Source organism: Eptatretus burgeri, chromosome 14 (assembly GCF_056783735.1).
Source record: "Eptatretus burgeri isolate ZD-2024b chromosome 14, Ebu_testis_v1, whole genome shotgun sequence".
NCBI lineage: Eukaryota > Metazoa > Chordata > Myxini > Myxiniformes > Myxinidae > Eptatretus > Eptatretus burgeri.
In genome coordinates this window covers 22,170,916-22,194,803 of record NC_140974.1, presented here as the reverse complement: position 1 = coordinate 22,194,803, position 23,888 = coordinate 22,170,916, and the positions used below count along the sequence as shown (strand labels likewise).

At 37.7% G+C, this 23,888-nt stretch overlaps 1 protein-coding gene across 1 annotated transcript in view; it reads right to left on the bottom strand.

Moving 5' to 3' along the window:
• LOC147012777 (tenascin-N-like) overlaps positions 1-20,021 on the bottom strand; it is a 342,994-nt gene extending 322,973 nt beyond the window's left edge. Inside the window, exon 1 of the mRNA XM_085853955.1 lies at positions 19,786-20,021. The gene's annotated coding sequence lies outside the window, so the exon portion shown is untranslated. The remainder of the gene's footprint in view (positions 1-19,785) is intronic.
• Positions 20,022-23,888: the final 3,867 nt, after the last annotated feature.

Below are 23,888 nucleotides of genomic sequence, written 5' to 3'. Positions count from 1 at the left end.
AGAGTATGATGACAGTTCTGATACTGAGAGTTTGTGTTCAAATGACAGTTATGAAAGTAGTTTTATAGATGATTGTGAAAGTACCGAAGATGATACTGAAGATGAATTTTATTTGAAGTAAAGTTTTACTTTATACAAATGAATAGTATACTAGATCTTGAGCCCCTTGAATTCCCTGATTCTCCATATGACAAATTTGAGAATTGTCCTGCATGTGATAGAGTGGGATTAAACACAGAGTCAAAAGCCTATAAACAATATATATTCTGTGATTATCTTCAAATTAATGAAAATGAAAAAATTAGAAAGGAATATAATTCTTTTCAATTCACACCAAAAATGAATTACTTTACAAGATTGATTAGAGAAATGAATGTAAAGTATGAGGGTGATAACACACCTTTCCTTACAATGGAAGAAACTGAACGTATTAGAGAAATGTTCAAAGGATTGTTGTTATATATTATTCACGATTGCCATTTTCAGGGAAATATCAACACAAGATATTGTATAAATAAAATAATGGATTATCTTGAAATTAAACCCGAACTGAGGATAAAATATGAAGTTTCTAAAAAGCCAATAATAAATTAAATGACCTGTTTTCCAAATATATAAATGAATGATTTTTTTATCCATTTGGGAAAATAAGATAAAATTTAACAACCATAAAAATCTTCCAAATTCATTAAGATGTCTCATAGTTGGTTCAAGTGGGTGTGGAAAAACCTGCTTACTTTTAAAGATGCTCCTTACTCCCAACTTTTTAGATTATGATAATTTAATAATTTTTACAAAGTCAAGTTTTCAACCTGAGTATCAACTACTCTCACAAGGTTTTAATGCTGGTCTTCAAAAAGAACATATAATCGGTTTATTTAACCTTCAAAACAAACTAAATGATAACAACATTGAAGATATAATACAACTATTTTGTGATACACAGAGATATAAAAAGAAATCAAAGCTGATAACTTGTATTCTTAGTGATAATACGGATCATATATCTTCTCCCTAAGATTTGGATAAATCAAAAAAGAACCTCGTTATCTTTGATGATTGTGTTAATGAGAGAAACCAAGCGGTAATGGATAGCTGCTACACAAGAGGGAGACATTCTTTTTGTAATTGTATTTATCTCAGTCAATCATACTTTCAACTTCCTCGTCACTCAATAAGAAACAATGCTAATACTTTTATTTCATTCAAGTTAAATTCAATAGATATAAACAATTTTTGGAGAGACATTTGTTCTACATTATGGAGTAAAATGAATTTGGGGATTATATGAAGCACATGACTGAAAAATATAAATATATTGTTGTTAAACAAGATGAGATATTAAGGGATATATTTTTTTATTTTATAAACAATTACATATATAAATGACAACTATTATTATAAATCTTGTGGGTAAATCTGCTTCTGGAAAAAAACTTTCATAAACCAAGGTTCTTGTATAGTACAAACGAGAATATTTTACATTTGCTTAAAAAACACCCAAGATACGCATTGTATTGACAACAATGAGAGCAATAAGACATGGAGAAGTAAAAGGTGAAGATTATTACTATATTTCAGTAGAGGAACATATGCGATTGAGGAATGAAAGCCAAATATTTGAGGAGGTTTCTCTTGGTACAAAAAAATATTCGCATTGCAAGAGTGAGTTAAGGAAACTAAAATCTGGTGGTCTTGGGATATTAGAAACTAATCCAGAAGGAATAAGACAAATTATTAAACATCTGAGTGGAAATGGGGTTTAGATTTTATCATTCGGTTATGATGTTGATGAAGAAACTCAACGCAAACGTATGAAAAGCAGAGGTACAAGTATTAGTGAAGAAGAAATTACCACTCGTATTAATGTTAATAAAGAATTTGATTAAATATTAAAAGAAAAAGATTTATTTGAACATATCTACTTTAATGATGAAGAAAAGGAAAATTTCCCTGTTGACCTTTATAATTCAGTGAATGATATTTTCCAATGAATAAATGGATGCGAAAGAAAGAGCAAGAAGATTTAAGGAGCATCAAGAGTTGGTTTCAAAAGTTGTAAAACAACAGGAAGGCATAAAGAAGAAACACACAGAAACTAACGGGTGAAGAAGCATTTGAAAGTAAACAAGTGAAATTTTTTTAACCACTTTTTAACACTTCCCAAGAAAAAAATTATGGATGCTTCCACAGTTCCCACAATATAATAGACTCCTAAAAAACTTCAAATGTTAAAAGATTTCAGTCAAATGATGGAGAAAGTAATGGGACATATAGGAGAATTAAAATATGAGGAAGGATTATTTCAACAACTGAAAGATCAATCAACCCCCTGATTATATTGTGAATGCTCTCCAAAACAATGAATATTCAACAGATTCAAAAACCATCGCAGGTCTTATTCCAACAGAACAACCAGCAATATTCCATCTTGTTCAAGAAAAGGTATTGATATTTAATGATGAATTGAGGTTCATCAGTTCTGCTCAACCCCCTGTTAAACTAACTCCGAGATTAATGTTTCTTCTCACAAAAGATGGAAGACAAGGTTCAACTGTGAGGGATGAATCAAAGTATTTTGATCAACCATTGGATATGAAAAATAATGATGATAGAGTATATATTGATCTTCTGGACTCTCTTAATTATAGGGTTAATCTATCTGGTAAAAGTAGGAAGAATGAGAAGGAGAAACACATTATTCAGGCTTTAAGTATCCTTGGTTCAGGTGTTAGTTTTCCTCCAAATGACCCATCACAATTAGTGAATTGACTGTTATTGCTGTTAAGGCCCAGTCACACCTTGACGTTTTACCCAACGTATGCCGATTTTTGATATTTTTATCTAAAACGGGGCACACGTTGAATACGTTATGGGTAAGTTTTGATAACATTGAGAGCACGCTGAAAAACACTGCCATACGTCGTTGTACGCTGGCTTTAAACGTTGAACTTTTCGGTTGTCCTCAAATTTTTGCATGCTTGAAATTTCACGACGTCTGCCGGCGTATGACTCACACGTTCCGCTACGCTGGCCACAAGTTGTATGCACGGTCTGCGATCGTTGACAGACGTCAACACATGCGACTTGTAAGTTAATCATAAGTTGAGACACGCCGAGGTAATGTTTAAAGTACCCAAAACTTATTTCTAACCTATGATTAACGTGTTGTTGGCACGTTACACGATCGTTGCCACACGTCAACAGAAGTTACTTTTAAGTTACTCATAGGCTGAAAGACATCGGTATAATGGATCGTCCTTGCGTCAGCGTCCACGGCCACGGTCAGGACACTTATTTGCAGCATTCTTCAAACTTTTCTTCGGCATGACGAGGATGTTCACACTTCAATGTCTAGCTTGGCTATGATTCCAATTGTCCATCGGCAGCGTCTATTTAAAATAGTCGAGTTTGAGCATTTTGACACGTTCAGAAGAAACGCTTCAAATTTCCAAACCCCAGCGTCAAAAAACAAAGGCGAGTGACAGCAATTTAAATCGTTCATTGTAAACAATGAAAATAGTTGAGTGGTACCGTTTAAAAGTCGTTGAGTGTAAAAGAAATCGAATTGTGGAGCGCAAGCGTCTACTTTCAATAGTGGAGTTTGAGCGATTTAGCACGTTCAATAGAAACGATTAAAATTTCCGAGCGCCAGCGTCAAAAAACAAAGGCAAGTGACAGCAATTTAAATCGTTCATTGTAAACAATGAAAATAGCTGAGTGTTACCGTTTAAAAGTCGTTGAGTTTAAAAAAAAATACAATTGTGGAGCGCAAGCATCTACTTTCAATAGTGGAGATGCAGCCATTTAAATCGTTGAGTGGCAGCCTATGAATAGCAAACCCCACGTCACCGGCAAAGATAAACTGCCGCACGATATGGATAAGTTAGGCTATCGTTGGGCATAGTTTGTGAACACCGGCTTCACGATAATTATTCGTTGGTATACCGTATCTATAAGTTATGGAAGCGCTCATTGCACATTATTAGTTCATTGTGCATTTGTCCAACCCGTTATGAATAGACCTAAATCGTAAAAACAAGCTATAGCTCATTGTTGAAAAAGCCCCATAAAAAAATTAGCCGCGAAGAACTTCGAACAATGGTGCAAAGATGTCTCCTACCCGTGGACACGCGGACGCAAGGACGATCCATCATAACCCACACCCTCCCCCTCACACTCACCTACTACTGCCAACATGAACAAACTACTACTAATACTAATACTGATACTGATACTGTTATTGCTGACATGGACATCAACTCAAAAAGGACTCGAAAACACTGTTGGGTTACCCTTTTATGAACACCATTTTTATATACCAATTCCCAAAATCACTGGGAACACGTCTTTATATGACAGTTGTAAGTTAGAAACACGTTCATTTATTTTTTTTTGTCGACCAGAAGATGTCATTGGAATACGTCTACATACGTCAATGTGTGTTGGGACTACGTAAAGAATTGGTTCAAAGCACGTCAAACATAAGTTAGAAATAAGTTTCGCGTAAAAAAAGACATTGCTGCGACGTGTTTCGACTTATGAGTGGCTTATAAGTAGCTTTTGTGGACGTGTGTAAGCGTCCACATATCGTGTGTACAACTTATCCCCATCGCATGCGGAACGTGTGTCATACGCCAAGTACGTCGTAAAATTTTGAACATGTTTAAAATTTCTTGACGTACTCTACTTACTACGACGTATGATAGCGTACTTTAGCGTTCTACTCACGTATACCAAACTTACTCATACCGTATTTGACGTGCCCCAACGTTTTAGACACATTTTTCTTAGGTCGGTATATGCTGGCAAGATCGGCAAGGTGTGACTGCGATGTTGACACTTCCATTTCTACGGCAGTTATGATTCGAATCGTTGTGCGTCAGCCTTTTAATAGGCTACGTCACGACATCATCGGCGATGCGTGCAACGCGCTATGCCGAAGTGAGACTATCGTTGGGCATAGGTTGTGGAGGCCGACAACAGGTTCAGCATTCATTGGTATAAGTTATCTATAACACAACGAAACGTTCTGTGTCCGTTACTCATGCGTTATACATAAGACCAAGTCGCTATGAATACGTCTGAATCTTTAAAAAAAAAACATCAAAAGTTCAACGTAAGCCAGCGTTTTACATAAATTTTAATACGTTGCCATCGCTGGCTAAAACGGCAAGGTGTGACTGGGCCTTTAGGTGGAAAGAAGGCTGAAAATAACAATTGTTTGAATGAAGCATCAGCCATTTTAGACCAGTTGATGAACATGAAAATAATTAATAAATGTCAATACAAAGACATTTTATCTCATATTAAATAAGATGAGAAGCACAATCCTTTGTTTTAATTTCACAACAAGCGACCACACATCTTCATTCCCACACCCCCACAACTTGACACAACAAAAGAATACAAGGCGTCTTTTTTGTCTATGGAAACTTATAATACCTTGTTTAATATCACCGAGAAAAATGACAAGTTTAGTTATAATCCGAGAAGTGGATACAAAACGATAACAGTTTCACCCGGAACATATGAGATTTATCAAATATCTTGCGAAATTGCTCGTCTTATGAAAGAACAGGGTGATTAACAAAAAATATTGTTATAGATATTCAAAAACAGAATTCAAAATCAACGATTAAACGTAAAAAGAACTACAAGGTTGATTTCACAATTGATAATTCATTTAGAGAGTTATTGCGTTTCTCCTCAAAAAAGATTGAAACTAATGGGACGTTTTCCAGTGATAATGTTATTCAAATATCCTCAGGAATAAACTCGGATTTAATTCACTGTGATTTGATTGATGGCACTTATAATGATGGAATAAAAACAAATACAATATTTTCATTCAGCGCATACTCAACCCCAATTGGTTATAAATTCAGTATGGAACCCAAAAATCTGATTTATCTGTCTGTGTCAGGAAAAACCATACACAGAGTAAATTTTAGGATAACCCACCAAGATAATCGTATGATTTCTTTTAATGGAGAAGTTATATCCATCAAATTTCACCTTCGTGAAGTTTTCCAATAAATAAATACGATTGTTATTGTGAGGAAACACGAGTTGGGAAAATAAAAAATAATGACAGGGGATGGGAGGTTCCTTTCCCCATACTACAAGGGTTAAGGTATGTATCTTGGTAGAGGCTACTATAAACCTAAGTGACAAAGGGGTGTCAGACATCAATTTAGAAAAAAAGGAGATGGGACAATTGATATTCTAATGGGTATAGGTTCAACTATTCTTAAACATAAAGACTTAATTGGTTCAACTGCTTCTGCTGTGGAAAATGTAGCGGGTGCTATAAAGGCGCTGTTTCCACCTTGACGATTTAGCCAGCAATGGCAACATATAAAAATGGATGTAAAACGTTGGTGTACGCTGAAATTTTGATGTTTTTTTTTTAAGTTTTGGTCGTATTCATAATGTGTTGGTCGTATGCATAACATATTAGTAATGGGCACAGAACGTTTCGTTGTCTTATAGATAACTTATATCAACGAATGCTTAGCCTGTTGTCGGCATTCACAACCTATGCCCAACGATAGTCTAACTTAGGCATAGCGCGCTGCACGTATCGCCGACGAACTCGTGGCGTAGCCTGTTAAAAACCTGCCGCACGCCGATTTAAATCATAACCGACTGAGAATTGGAAGTGTCAACATCTCAGTCACACCTTGACGATTTAGCCAGCGTATGCCGACCTATGAAAAATGTGTCTAAAATGCTGGCACACGTCGAATACAGTATGGGTAAGTTGTGTATACGTTAAGAGCACGCTGAAAAACGATGAAGTACGCTGTCATATTTCGTGGTACGTTTAGCACGTCGTGAAATTTCAAGCATGCTGAAAATTTTACGACGTACTCGCCATATGGCTCACACGTTCCGCTACGCTGGGAATAAGTTGTAGGCACGATATGCGATCGTTGACACACGTCGACACAAGTTCCTTGTAAGTTACTCATAATACAAGTCGAAACACGTCGAGGTAATGTTTAGCACACCCGAAACTTATTTTCTCGGTCAAGGCACATTTTCTTTTTTTCTCCTTGGCTCCGTGAAGGCACGTGACGAAATATCTGAAGTTGTTGTTGTTGTTTTTTATTATTATTATTATTATTATTATTATTTTTTTATTTTTTATTTTTAGTCAATCACGAATTTTAAAATATATTCGGACATTTGCTTTTAAGTTGCGACGTCGACGTGACAATATCCTCAAACAGAAAATATTCACAGAGGAGGAACTAAGAATAAGATGTGAGCAAACTGAAGAGGCAATCGGACGTGACGTAACGGCACGTGACGAAATATTGGAAGTTATTGTTGTTGTTTTTTTAGTTTAAACGCTGCCAATACGCCATTATACGGTAGCTGTAAATTAGAAACACGTTCAAGTAAGTTCTGTGGTCATCCGGAATACATCATTCAAATATGTCTACATACGTCAATATGCATTGGAGGTACGTTACACATAGGTTCAAAGCACGTTACTCATAGGTTAGAAATAAGTTTTGTGTACGCTAAGCATTACCTCGACGTGTTTCGACTTATGAGTAACTTACAAGTAACGTGCCTCGACGTATGTCAACGATCGCCTAACGTGCCTCGACGTGTGTGCAACGATCATGTAACGTGCCTACAACACGTTACTCATGGGTTATAATTAAGTTTCGGGTATGCTAATCATTACCTCTTTGTATAACCCTGTCACTTTTACTTTTAAAATATAAGATATTTTTAGTATTGGTTTTCTTTTTACATTTGAAACAATAACTCATTTATTTATGAGAAAAATTCCTACAGAGTGCGAAAACCTTTTTTTTTTCCAACACGCACTTTTGAATCTTAATTTTTAAAACATAAATAATCCTCAGAAATATCTTCACTCTCTCCTCCATTTATTTAAGAAAAAAATGTAAAACTTTAATTAAAGTCAATTACACCAACATCATCAATAATATAATCTTTTCCTTCTTTCTCTTCTTTATCTACACTTTCTCGTTTATATCTTCTCCCTGAAACTGATGTTAATTGTCTTGACGCAAATATTTCTAATAGACTTGTCAATTCTTTGTTTTCTTCCTCGGTGCGTTGAGATTTATTTATTTTCTGTAATACCCCACAATCTTTTTCTAATCTCACTGGCTTCCATATTTTTCTATTTATTTATTCTCTCTTTCCTCCCTCTCCCTCTCCTCCTTCTCTCTCTTCTCCCTTACCTCCTTCTCTCTCTTCTCCATTGCCTTCTTCTCTCTCTTCTCCTTTTCCTCCTTTGTCTCAGTTTCTTCAACTCCTTCCTCATCCCTCACTATCATTGAATCACTTTCACCCCATATAATAGCATTCATCAGGATTTCTTGTTATTCCTGTATGTAAAATATATTTTTTTACAACAGGAAAGCAATAAAATTTATTCTGAATTTCTAAAAGAGCCTTGCGTTTTCTTAACTTTAACATTTTTTCATTATTTAACATTTGAATTAAATCCAAAGTTGTTGGTTTCTTAACATTAGTATAAAGCCAATCGTTTATTGAAAATACCTCATTCTTATGTTGTAGAACATATTTATTAAAATAGCGAATACCCTTTTCTTGAAGGTATGCTTGGACACAGAAATTATAATTTTCTTGAAGCCTTCTTGCTGTCATTTATGTATTAGAAATATATGACAGATTAATATAATGACAGAAAATACCTCCCCATCTTCCCAAAGTTAAATCATTTTGTATTTCTTTACTTATTATATATAATCCTGTTGTTTGTGTTTTCATGATATAAACTATGGCAAAACCATTATTGATTTTACCCTTATTAAATTCTTTTATTTGTTGTTTGCTAATCGTGCTTCCACAAAACTCATTCTCGGAACCAAATGGATAATATTCTTCCTTACGACAACTGTTACAAGTAACATGCCTCGACATGTGTCGAACTAATGTAAGAACTAAGTTCTTTAGTAAGAACTAAAGGAGAACATGGATAAATCATCTGATTTACTGATCCCGAGGTAGTTCGGTGTGTGGCTCTAAAAAGAGTAAATTTATCTCCAAACACAAAAGTGGGGTAGATATACAAAAGTTTTTATCAGGAAGTAAATTTACAACTACTGGAATACCAGGGGAATTACATCTTCCAGAGTATTCTTTCTGTGGTCCAGGAACAAACTTGAATAAAAGATTAGATGAGGTTGACAATCCTAAACCGTGGAGAAAAACTATCAATAGGGTTGATGAAGTGTGCATGAGGCACGATATTGATTATGAAAATAACACAACATTGGAAGAAAAACATGAAGCCGATAGAGAAATGTTGTATAATTTGTCTCTGATACAAAATCCAACCTTGAGAGAAAAAGTTGATAGATTCATCGTGAAGAAGATGATCAGTGCTAAATTGAAACTTGGGCTTGGAAATTCAAAAAACTGATATGCTCTAATGATGTCATTAAGATTGAAGAGCAATTAGCTGATGAATTACATAAACCAATAATCACAAAGTTTCATAGAAGGAAGGTTTATTCCAAGGAAGTATATTATATCTGGTCCACTGATTTGATGGAACTCAATAATGATAAGGGGTACAAGTATGCTTTAACCCTTATTGATTTGAGGAGTAGATGTGCGTGGGTTGTCCCTTTAAAAAATAAAACAGGTAATACTCTTATGTTAGCCTTTCAACAGATATGTAATAAAAGTAAGCGAAAACCTAAAAAAATTGTGGACTGATGAGGGTACAGAGTTGTACAACAAAACATTTCTGAATTTTCTTCAAAATAACAACATTATATTATACAGCACCTTGAATGAAGGAAAAGCGATTGTTATTGAGCGATTCAATCGCACTTTAAAAGAGAGACTATATCAAAAATTCACTCAACTCGGTTCTCAACAATGGTTGTCTTTAATTCAGGAGATTGTCGATAAGTATAATGATACGATTCACACCTCAACTAATACTAAACCATCAGAAACATTTTCAAAATTATAATATGAAAAAGAGATTCATGTCAGAAAGCCTAAGTTCAAAGTTGGTGATGTAGTAAGAATACATAGGTGGATATCTCATTTTGAAAAAGAATATTCTAAGCGATGGACAAATGAGCTTTTTAAAATCATTGATGTAATAGATACAGTTCCTTGGACTTATAAGGTACATGATTTAGAAGGGGAAGAGATTTTAGGTTCATTTTATTCACAGCAATTGCAAAAGCCAAAGATAAATTAAAAAATATATATATATGTATTTTGACTCCGCCCCTTTTTTAACTCCACCCCTTTTTGACTCTGTCCACACAAGTCCCACCCACACAAACCCCACCCATGCAAACCCCACCCACGCAAACCCAACCCACAAAAGCCCCATTCACAAGAGCCACTTCCACACAAGCCCCACCCACGCAAACCCCACCCACAAAAGCCACATCCACACAAGCCCCACCCACACAATCCCCATACACACAAGCTCCACACACATAAACCCCACCCCACACAAGCCCCACCCACAAAAACCACATCCACACAAACCCCACCCACACAAGCCCCACCCATGCGAACACCATCCACATCCATCATATTCACATAATTAGTGATTCGTTAATTCGTTCCCCACACACGTTTATTTAATTTTTAAAAATTGCTCCACCCACACAAACCACATCTACACAAATCCCATACACACAAGCTCCACCCACCCACACAAGCCCCACCCATCCACACACGCCCCCCCCCCCCACACAAGCCCCACCCACACAAGCCCCCCCCGTGCGCCCCCACCTTTGACCCACCACCCCCTCATCCCAGCCCCCACCATTCCCCACACACACACGGGGAGGGGAGGGGGTGGGATGAGGGGGGGTGGTGGGTCAATTGGGGGAGCACACCTACCCCCCCCCTCCTGCTCCTTTGCACTTCCTTTATTCTTTTTTATAATTAAGAATTAAATAATTGAAAGCAAAGCAAATATAATCCATCAAGATTGAAAATATTAAACATTTTTCTTTGGGTAAATATTCAGTTGCGAGAATGAACGATCTTTCCCAGGAGTCTGCTTCAGATGTCTTGTGATTTTGAAACTCAATCAACATATTCTCTTCAAAACAGAGTGAAGAACAATTAGGGTATATAAAGATGATTATATTATGAAATTAATAAAATAATAAATATAACATTTACCTCCAGAAGATCGAGTTTTGTGTCCATTTCATGCAGATGAGCATTTAAACTGGAACAAGTTTGAAATGAATCGTCACCCCGTGGAATTTCAACATCTTCCCATTCAAGGTTGCGAAATTCATCACCACCCATGTATGATTCAGTTTTAATGCTGAAAATAAAAAGCAAGTAGTCAAAAAATTACCACCAAGTTGTGGTATTGCTTTTAAATTAATTACCACCATACCAAATAAAACGTTGTGTATAAGGAGAACAGAAAGAGATAGATGGAGACAGAGACAGACAGACAGAGACAGAAAGAGAGACAGAGAAAGATAGAAAGAGAGACAGAGACATACAAGCAGAGACAGATAGAGAGACAGAGAGACAGAAAGACAGAGACAGATAGATAGAGAGACAAAGAGACATACAGACAGAGACAGAGAGACAGAAAGACAGAGACAAAGTGATAATTTCTCACCTTGGACTCGGGATCAAAGGACGTGAGAAAATTCCTTTCCAGTCAACAATAATATAATTCAGTTTTTTTCAAAATGAATAAATGTCTTCAAGGAAGTCGTTCATTTTTATCCAATCCTCATGATATTTAAATAACTCATTTTCAACATCAGTTATTAACGATGTTCTTATTGGGGACAACCTGTTGGAAAAAAGACATACAATAATTATTAGTCGTATCATGATTTAATTAATAATCAATTGCTTCACCATCATTCTAAGAGGAAGCCAAACTTTACAATATACACACACAAACTTACCAATATTGTGATGGGTTATCTTCTTCGTCAGATGAAAGATAGTTCATGTCTCAGTCATTTTCCATTGGGACAAGATGAGAAAAACTAGAGGGGGAGCACTCGGGAGAGTGCAAAACCTCCGCCGCCAATACTGATGGGTCACTCAAGTGAACCTTATATCTTATTCATTAAATATGATGTCAACAGTGCTGACAGAGTTATAGTTCTTTTCTCCATTTTTTTTTTGGGGGGGGGGGGGTTGGAAATCACTTAAAACATGTAGAAATGCAAAAAAAAAATCGAAATTTTGTTGAAAAAAAATTGCAAAAAATATTTTTTTCTCTAACATTTTTTTTTTGGGGGGGAGAGGTTGGAAATCACTTAAAATATGTTCCATAAATAGCCAAAAAGCCCAAAAAAATTTTCTCTAAATTTTTTTGGGGGGTAACAATTTTTTGGGGGGTTGGAAATCACTTAAAACATGTAGAAATGCAAAACAAAAAAATTTTTCTCTTAATTTTTTTTTGGGTGGGGGGGGGGGGGTTGGAAATCACTCAAAACATGTAGAAATGCAAAAAAAAAAAAAAATTCTCCAGCAATTTTTTTTTTTGGGGGGGGGAACCAAGTCCAAAATTTAATGGCATGATCCTTGGACCATACCTTACCCCCCCCCCACCAAGTTTCGTCAAAATCCGTCGAGTTTTTCCGTAATACTGTTCACAAACAAACAAACAAACAAACAAACAGAAAGGGGTGAAAACAGTTACCTCCATCCATCTTCGAAGATGGCGGAGTTTAATGAAAAAACTGTCAAACAGCAGAGATTTTCAACCAAGAGATATGCCTGGCTTATAAACATGGTCTTCACAGAACTTGATGACCTAATGGGAGATTACATAACAATGTTTTTTCCAGAGTGTGTTTCCACAAAGGAAATGACTTGGTTTGGGTGAGGCAGCCGTTCTCAAGCAGTCTGACTCATTTTAACACGAAAATGAAAATGCTTTAAATGATTTTGATAAAACCTACGTTTAAAAGCTGTTTTCAACTAAACTTTGTTCTGTTCATGTTCTGATGATGTAAAATATAACCACGAGAAACAAGGGCACAGAATACTTCCTCATTTTCATGGCATGACTGTGATCCAAAAACACTTCCTCATTTTACAAAACCGAATGAGGGATTTACATTTTACAAAACCGAATTTTACAAAACTAACCCAAACAGCCCTTTCTTTCATGCTTGAAGAGATAAAGTGAATATTATAGGAAAATTTATTTATTCCCTATAGGAGAACATGGACAAATATTCATTGGTTCGCTCTTTGAGTGGAATGAAAATATGAAAGGAAAGAAGTGCTTCAATCAGTGTCTCAATTTTACATTTGCTTGTATGGGAGAGGGAGGAAATCAGCCTCCTATTTTACATTTGTTTGTATGGGAGAGGGAGGAAAGCAGTCTCAATTTTACATTTGTTTGAATGGGAGGGGGAGAAAATCAGTGTCGTATTTTGGGCTTTTGGAGCTTGAGTCAGAGAGTTTTTCCCTTTTTCCCCATTCATTTGAATGGCTGCCTCAGAAGCCCCATTTATCCTCCACTCACTTGGAGTGAGTTTGGCTTGGAGTGGTATGTTAAAAATGACAAAACAAAATTTGTAATTAATCAGTGATATAGATATACTTTTAATGATAGAGAAGGCTGAAAGAGGAGGAATATCTCAAGTATGTTCCAAGAGATATGCTAAAGCAAATAACAAATACCTTCCTGATTATCTATCTATAATTCCAGCAATCTGTGTGTGTGTGTGTGTGTGTGTGTGTGTGTGTGTGTGTGTGTGTGTGTGTGTGTGTGTGTGTGTGTGTGTGTGTGTGTGACCACTGTTTCTCGACTACCACTGGTCCAATCTAATTGAAACTTGCCAGGTATATTGCTGGGGACCTGAGGATGTGCCTTTTCAAGGTTTGATATTAATCGGACAAGTGCTTCCCAAGTTATGGCCATTTATTTACTAAACCAATGACAAGAGACGTTGCGTGGGCGTGGCTGATGGGGAAGGGAAGCTCAGCCGCGTTCCCCATTACAGGTTACAACGTAGGGCTTCCAGATAATGATGACTTCGTGTATTCTAATAATTTCTCGATTTCTTATGCGCATTTATAGATAAACACAATGCACCAAGTTATGATCGTTTTCATATTAGACGGTGCATAAATTTCGGTAACATCAGAGTGCTGGTATGCTCCAAACCAGGAAGTAATTTTTTTTCTCTCTTCTCTTCTCTTTTTGTTTTTCCTTGCGATGACATTGCGAAAAGGTAAAATATGTTGGCGCTAATTGAATAATTGGGTATTAAAACTAAATTGCGAATTATCATAACTGCGAATAATATGCGAACTTCCGGGCCACGCACGTACGGGCACGAGAGAGAAGAAACGGCCTGTGTGGTTGTTGTTTGTTGCTCGCGGTTTGAATATTTATTTATTAATTTTTTATTTTTTTATTTTTTTACGGGCACGTACTAGTAATAAGAATGAGGACAACTCTTACCTGATATATATATATCTTACCTGTATTATGAAGCCAACAATTTGTATGGGTGGGCTATGTCTCAATCTTTACCTTATGGGAAACTGAAATGGGTTAAAGAAAAACATTATGAAAAAGTTTTACAAGACATTGTTGTCTCCTCTCAAAAAGAATTGGATGAAGCTGAAGTTGGATATTATTTTGAGGTTGATTTAAAATATCCAGAAGAACTTCATCACAAACATAAAGACCTACCTTATGCCCCTGTTAAAGAAAGTCCAAGAAAAGAATGGTTGTGATTACCAACAGTCATTTAATATAAAAGGTAAATCTCCAGAAAAACTACTTACAACATTAAATGACAAAGAAAGTTATGTTTTGCATCAAAGGAACTTGAGACAATATTTATCTGCTGGGTTGGAGTGAGGAAAATTCATCGAATTTTGAAATTTAAACAAAGTCATTGGTTAAAGAAGTATATTGATTTTAACAGAAAAAGGAGAACAGAAGCAAAAACAAATTTTGAGAAGGACTTCTATAAATTAATGAATAATGCTGTATTTGGAAAGACGATGGAAAATGTTAGGAATCGACAAAACATAAGACTTGCTACATCTTGGAAACAGGCTTCAAAGTTAATCAAAATACGAAGTTTTGAACAAGCGGAGGTGTTTTCAGAGAACTTTTGTGCTATTCATTTGAAAAAAGAGAGTATTGAAATGGATAAACCTATTTATATAGGAACATCAATTCTTGATTTGTCAAAGTCGATAATGTATGACTATTACTACAATAATTTAAAATCATAGTACAAGGATAATGTGTCATTGTTATATATGGATACAGATAGTTTATATTAGAAATTAAGACAAATGATGTATATGAGGATATGATTGATAATATTGACAGATATGATACAAGTAATTATAAGTCAGATGATGTGTTGTTTTCATCAAAGAATAAAAAGGTTATTGGTAAGTTTAAAGATGAATTGGGTGGGAAGGTCATGTGTGAATTTATAGGATTGAGATCAAAGTCTTATGCTTTTACGTATATTGATAATAATAACATTGAAAGATAAGAAGCTAAAGGGAATAAATAAAAATATAATCAAGGAAGCAATAAATTTTAAACATTATTACAACTGTTTAACCTTAAAGACGGAAGAGTACAGAAAAATGAATACAATAAGAAGTTATAAACATCAATTATATCCAGAAGAGATAAATAAGAAAGCATTAGGAGCTTTTGATGATGAAAGATATATTTTAGAGAATGGAATCAATAGTCTCCCTTATGGTTATAAGGATAAGTGTTAAGATATTGGGTTGGGAATTTTAACAGGTTACTGCCATCATTTACTGATTTATAAATGATAGAATCAAGCAATAATCAAACCAAAGAGTGGAGATGTAATCAGCCTTGGTATTTAAATGGGAAACATTACGAATGTGAGAAATATCAAAAAAGTCTGATTGAAGAAATAACCGGGGTAAAAGTAGATAAAACAAATAAGCGGATAAATTTAATTACAAATAAGTTGGAGGATGTAAAGAAAAAAGTTAATATCCTTGAATGGACTGAAAACTTTGATGGTTATCAATTGAACAATGGAAAAACAATTTACTACAATCTCATAATGGTGTGTGGCTCAGGAGGTGGTCAAATAAGAGCATTGAGAGAAGTTTATCATTTCATTTCTGCTCAACAAAGACACTTAAACCAAGAACCAAGTTCCAAAGAAATATTTGTGAATATACTCGATGGAAATGAATGTAATAGGAACATTAAATTATTCCCCAAAGTAGAACATTGGCAAATATTCATTGGTTCGCTCTAAGTGGAATGAAAATATGAAAGGGAAGAAGTGCTTTAATCAGTAAGTGTCAATTTTACATTTGCTTGTATGGGAAGGGGAGAAAATCAGTCTCAATTTTACATTTGCTTGTATGGGAGGGGGAGAAAATCACTCTCCTCTTTTGGGCTTTTGGGGCTTGAGTAATAAAGTTTTTCCCTTTTTCCCCATTCATTTGAATGGGTGCCTCAGAAACCCAATTTATCCTCTACTGGTCTGTAGTTGCAGAGACCTGTTTTTGTACCTTTTTATGGAGAGCTGTATTGTTTGCTGATTTCCAAGCAGATGGCAGATGACCTTGAGCAAATGAGAGGGTGAATATAACAGAGAGAGGGTGAGCAAGAGCAGAGGAGCAGGTGTTTAGGACACGTGAGCTGATGCTATCTGGACCAGTTGCGGAATCTGAGCTTCTGCAACCTCTCCTTGCTGTCAAACCTCGACAGGTTGCCTTCTGGTGAAACTCCCAAAATCCAGAATCACTGCTCACCTCATTTGTTTTTTGCCCACGCGTGAAACAAGCTTCCACACTCTTCATTCTCATTCTTCCCTCCCGGTCTTTAAGACAGCTGTTCACTACCAACTCAGATGATCCCCCCCACCCAAAATCATGATCTTACACCCATTAAATCACCACCACCCTCCCAAAATTTTGCTTCTGTATCCATTTTCTCCACCCCTTGCATTCTCCATTTCCCTCATCTTTACCTGCGTCCCTCGTTTGTCAGTCTCTGTCTATTTTCTCCCTTTCCAGCTGTTGGTGTTTCCCTCTTCTATTTCTGATGTTCCTTTTCGCACTTTTTAAGAACGTAGCGTTCTGATCAGTCCTGTATTCCAGCTCCTTCATGAGCTTTTTGTATTCCAGCTCCTTCATGAGCTTTTTTACTTTTTGGTCAAACTTGTTTTGTGCTTCCCAAGGAATACCTCTCAAAACAGTCATACCTCGTTACCTAGATCTCTATTTCTCCTTGTACTGCTACCTAAAAAAAGGTGTTGATGTACTCAATTGACCACTAGGACCTTCCAGTTAGGCCGCTTGCAATTATTTATATGTGCTAGAAACCCTAATGAGCTGCCAACCAAGGAGGCCATTTGCTCGGCCCAGGCCAAGGATTTGCCCAACAACACTTAGGGGAATTTTGTCATCATGTTTGGACACCTGTTATCATGCTCATCTATGTACAAAAGAAATGCTGAAGGTGAGCGCTAGCGTGGATCGTCGCTCCCTAAATAAACACTAAACAAGCTGGCCTCATCACATCGCTTGGCCTGGTCTTGCTCGGCCCATTGGAGTAATATAAATGGGCCTCTACATCACATACATTGTAAGAGGAAATGAATGATTCATTAGTTTATATGCCAGGACAATTAGATTCAATGTAAAAGCCACAGAAGGAAATGGTGAACGACCATAAAGCTCTCCGGTAATAAGAGCGACACATGGATTGACCAAATAATTGCCGACTCGTAAAGTTTTAACATTCCAAATACCAATGAAACTTACAAATGTCGGCCTATATACTGACGCCAAAGAAAGCGAACATAAAAGTCAGTGACACAAACTTGAGTAAGAAACTGGGATGTGGAAAATCCCAGTATTTTGGAAAAAAAAAATTGGAGCTCAATTGACAGTGAAAAAAGAAAAGATGTAATTTATAGCATACTCTGGGAACCCTTGTGTATGGGTGCTTCTGTTTGAACCTTCCTGATACACTCGCCTCTGCCAAACACGTGTTTTCCATCACCTTCCCAGCACTTAAAAAACCAGACTCTCTCTCCCACCACCAAGGTTACTCCAGTTGTTATACGTGTGACCTGTTTTGCTCGCAATTGGAGTTTGTTGAAACTCGCATTCCTGTGATAGCTTTTATCATGTCCGCAGAGATGTCCTATTGTAGGAAAGTCATTGTGACACTAGCCCATACCGATGTCACCATTACACTCAAGTGGTGATGTGAAGTGGTGATACCCATGAGGCATCGACATAGCACTGCTCGCTGGCATCATTTCGAACCAACCAGTAAATTATTGGAACTACAGGTATAGAGAAACATATTGAATACCATTATTTTATCCTTCTAAAAGGCTTAACTCTTCAGATGTTATCAGATCTCTTCTCTCTTGAAAAGTAATCGAGACTCGTGGAGAAGCCTCGGTGGATATGGGGTCCTAATGTCAGACTATGACTCAAAAAGGGAATTATGTTCTTTAACCAGGCTAGTACCCGAAAAAATAGACCAATGATATCATTCTCATCTCGAACCTGACAGGATAGTTCAGCCAACTAACTTTGAGCTGTCTCTTTGTGTTTGATTCTCGACCTGACGATAAACCTTCCGGCGTTTCACCTGCATGGCGTTGTATCACAAGGTGCAATGTTCCTCGGATGGTCGCTAAACTGAGAGTTCCGTCTGCTCACATTAAATGGGCGACATTAAGTATCTCAAGGTGTCATTCATGAAGAGTAGGAGAGTTATCACCCCCAAACCCCAAATAAATTACTAATTCCTAAATTCCTGCCACTTTCAGCCAAACGTCGAACCTGGCCAATGGTTTGTTGAAGATTTGGCCTAAAAACCTTGCCCAAGTGACCCCACAAAAAGGTGGGGAGAACAAGGGCAAACAAAAAATTAATTAAAATATTAGTAATAGCAGTGTATTTGCAATAACAGAAGTAGTAGTATATAACAACATATAGTGGTATATAGTATTGTTACGGTTCTGTGAACCGTCACTCCCCCAGCAATGGCAACCACTGTACAGCAGATCCCGAGGTAGATTATTACTTTTAAACTGATCCAGACAGTCCTTTCCCTCCGTTTAGTGGGCTACAAAGGGGATCTCCGTTGTGTGGGGTTAGGTATGTTTTTCCCCACTTGCTCCCCATTTTTCTAGCTTTGAATTCGTCATTAGCAAATGCTGCCAAAACCCCATTCAAATCACACTGGAACTCAACTGCCATTCCACTTTCAACCATGCTGCCACCACAAGACTACAATTACCTCCACACCACAAAACCAACAACCATCACATAGCTTTGCTTGCACGCCATCCACTTCAGCCTCAACCATCGCTTGACTACTGCAGCGCCATTCTAAATACCCCTCCAGCTATCCTGGAAAGGCCTACATGTCCTGATTCTTTGAATAAAGAATGCTCCAGGAAGCTTACCAACACTTAGAGGTTTAAACCATTATTTCTGTATTTTAAAATGCTCCAACTGCAATGGTAAAAACCATGCCTTTTCCACAAAACCACACGTCCCGCAAGACTGGGTAAGAGTCACTCTTGCCTCCTTGCAGCAAAGATGACGCCACACACATGGACGGAACATAATATGCATGAAGCAAGGAATGGGTGGAACATAAATATGCATGAAGCAAAACATGAATATACATTTTACATTCAAATTTGGTTACATCACACCAACCAGCATCTCAACCACTCGCTCTTCATTGATGACAGCAACCACCATCGCACCTACTTGGGGTGCTGCTTTGCCCCGGCTCGGAGAACCATAATTCAACCAAGCTTGCGCTGGCATTTCTGTTGTTCCTCCCTGTCAGCGGCAACCATCCGCGACACTCCAGGATACTTGCGCTACCAGTGGGGAGTGATGCACGCTGCCCCGATGTTAATACAGGAAATCGACCCCATGGCCCGCCTTGAAGATGAATTGAGCAATTTCCGTTCTGATAGCTAAGCAGAGCAGGTGACTTGGGGACGCAGATGAAGTCTGAGCCAATTAACACAGCATGCTCGGAACACAAAGAGCAGACAATGGTTGCAGCATGGCACGGTTACGCCTGATGGGGATACTGGCTCCTCCCTGCTCAGAGCATTTAAAAATAGTTTTCCAGGAGGATTCAAAGAATCATTTTAGATATTAGACAGAAAGTTTATTTGGACAGTTCTTTTAGACATTTCAGAGAAGGTTGTGTGAGGTTCTTTTGGAAGGTATTTCATTGCAGTTTCATGAGGTTCATTCAGGAGATAGTTCAGAGGTTTTCTTTGAGGTTCTTTTCGGCCTGATTATGGATGCGCGTTCTGGTGGTGGGTTCAACATAAAGCACCACAGGACACATTAGAGTGCCACAGGATGAGGTGGAACAATAACCAGGCTGCAGAGCAACAACCCTCTATCTCAGTCCCCTCTCCATTTCGTTTCCCCAGCATAGGAAAGCATTGGGCTCACCAGCTCGTGCCAGGTGAGGGCAGAGGGCATAAAAGCCTCAAACTTTCTCTTGTCTTCTCTTGAAATCTACCCTTCCACGGAGTGATTTTGATGCCACCTGTTCTGTTAGCATAATTAAGGTTGTTTGTAAGTATTAGTATCGGGTTAGCTCTGCATTGTCTTCTTTTGCCGCACCTCACCAATTTTGCACATCTATGCTGTACGAATGAATGCCTGTAAATAAACCTGTTTTAAATGTGCCACATGCTTTTCCTCATGCTTTCTTTAAAGAAATGCTATATGCTATTATAAATGTACCCAGTTTGTAGTGTCTTTTCTTCCATTGCTTCAGCATAGTCCGCACCTGATTTGCTCTGTTAGCCGGTGCTGCACACATCTGTTCCACTCGGCAGATCACCAGGTGTGGCTCCGAGGGCATGGCCTCGAGTTATGTTGCCATGTTAAAATAAAGGTATCACGAAAACATCGAACCATAACCCTGATAGACCTGTAATCTAAGTCAAGTGGCTACGACGGTGGAAGAACTACAGCCCATTGGACCACAAAGTTATCTGTGGTCGGCGGCCTCATGACCAGGTGTTTGGGAGGAACTTGAGCACTTCCCCTCGTGGCGAAACCTGATTCCTGGCCAATAACAGTTTTATAGAGTCACGTATAGTGGCCTCTCGTAGCAGTAATCCATAGTAGTAAAGAGTACTATTATGTAATCCAAAGTAGTAAAGAGTAGCACTGCATCGTAAGAGTAGTATACGGTAGTCTACAGTTAGGGTTAGGGTTAGCGGTACATAGTTATTAACATATAGCGTTGTATTAACATATAGGGGTTAGTAACAGCATATAGCGGTACCTAGTGGTACATAGTAGTACATAGCAGTTGTATTATACTGTATATCATGGAGTATGGTAGTTTTCCATTCCATATGAAGGGATGTCATGGGGGGGAAAATATCCGCCCCATAAGATGTGAATAAATTGATATGATGAAAAGTGACGATAGCGTGAAGTCATGCCTTTAAAAGCCACACGTTTTATTCTTGAGTGTTTTCATAACTACCAAGACTGAAAAGTATGCCAGAATAGATCACAAAAGTACCAAATCGCAAAATCGCAAAACCACCGAATTGGACTTATTAATTATTGGTTGTATCAACCAGCCTTGCAAAATAATGGCTGAAGTGATTACAATGGTTCTCACAGGAGGAAGCGACATCGTGTCTGACCTATTGCACATGGAGCATAATAAAATACCTTTCATTTCCTGATTTGCACTCGTACCATAACAAAATATCTTGTGGTTCCGGTCCCTTCCATGTGATGGTGGTTCAAGCAGTTCCTTCCTCACACTCATTAAAACTAAGTTTCCCAGCCCAGGTTCAGTGTGTTTATCTGTTTTATTTTCATTCCTGTGTTGCTGGTTGTGTTTTCATCCAATATTACGTGTCACACTGTACGAAGTTGTGTTAAATTCTCGAATTTGTGTCCCTGTTAAAGTCAGGCCTACTCGCCTAAGGCTCGACTAGTTGGCATGTTGCTTCTGTCTCTGGCTTGACCTGACGTGCTTCATTTTTGCTTCTTCTCTCCCAAGTATTGTCATTTCAGATCCCTCAGCTTGAACCTTTTGACCTCCTCGCTCCAAAATAAACCTTCCAAAAAGAACATCCAGCAAATGCTCCCATCTTTTTACTGAGAGTTTACTTCTGTATCCATCTTGTCCACTCCCTGTGGACATGGAGTGGATTGCAAGATACTGCAGCATGCGTAATTTACGAACAAAAAAAAAATGGCACGGAATGAACAAAACTGCTAAGACAATACATGTAGCTGTTGAGCTAGACTACTTCACACTCTTCCATCAGGCTGGAGCAGATGAGAACTTTACAGAATGGGAGACATTTGTTGAGACTGCAGGGCAGACGGAGTTCCCATACAAGGATCTTCGATGCAGGAGGAGGCCATTCGGCCCATCAAAGCTTGCTCTATTATTACCGACTTATATGGTTGTTTGTTTGTCCATGCTCCATCCTGTTAAATGCTGAACGTCAAGCAAGGAAGCAGGACATAGCATTTTTATAGTCGTTGGTCTGACTCAGCTGGGTTTCAAACCACTAACTTCCTAGACTCAGATGAGATGCTCTAACCATAAGGATTATGCATCTCCTGCAGGGTTTAACACAATACCTCTTTTGTACCATACTTCCTATGTATGTTTTATGTATCACTCGCCTCTGAATGATTAGTACTATGTAATGGTGACGCAACAGCATATTAGATGCATCCCCATAGACTTGCAGTGTCATCTGATTTACTGATATTATTTCATGCACATATTAATTTAAATATAATACATAGACAAACTGAGGACTTCGACACATGATTACCTCTTGACTATTAAATCACAATTTACCGCATGATACTATTAGCACAGACATCCATAATTCTCATCCCCCACCCCCACCCCTCCCAAAAACAACAGAAACGAGTGAGAATTAAAAATAATAATAATAAAAACATGTCGGGATGAAATCCTCCCCAACCAAAAGAAAAAGGAAAACAAAACAAGGTGGGAATGACATCACAATCCTTTATATTACGGATTGTCATCACATCATCTTTTGACATTTTTCTGTCTCAATCCCACAACAAATATACACGATTGCACCAACATACACTACAAATTTACAACTACCTCCAACATATACATCTTCATACAGTTGATACTGATTTGGCAGGATGGCCAAGAGGTATGCACACTCGTCTCTAAGTCATCCAGCCTGGGTTTTAATGCCGGTCCAGCTATTAACTGTCACCCTGATGCCTTCCAGGCAGGGTGATTCATTCATCAATGTGTGTCGGCCCTTGGATAGACGTGAAACCGGACGTTCTGTCTGCCAGCTTTATTTGGTGCGTGTGAAAGATCCCGTAGTGTTTTTTTTTGTGAAGAGTAGGTGAGGTATTGCCGGGCCCATGAACAAATTCAAAATTCCTGATGTAACCTATGGAGAGGGGGTGCAGGGGGGTGGGGTGCGGTATCAGTGGCAAAGTTGTGCTCCCAGCAATGATGCAACCAGCAGCCACCGACTGCATGGAAGATAAATAAATAATTGTTCCTATTGCCACACAGTCACCCATGACTAAAATGTCAAAATATGTCTTTATGACAATCAGTAAAAGGATTGTGGTGTCATTCCCACCTTGGTTGGTTGTTTTTTTGGATGATTCCATCCTGACATGTTTTTTCCATTTATTTATTTTTGATGTATTTATTTAGTTATTTATTTTTACTTGTTAGCATATTGCAGTCTACATGGTGATCTAATGGTTAAGGTGATTGGTTTACGATCGTGGGGTCCCAAGTTCAAGCCCGGCCAGCCTTACAAAAGTAACACCAGCTG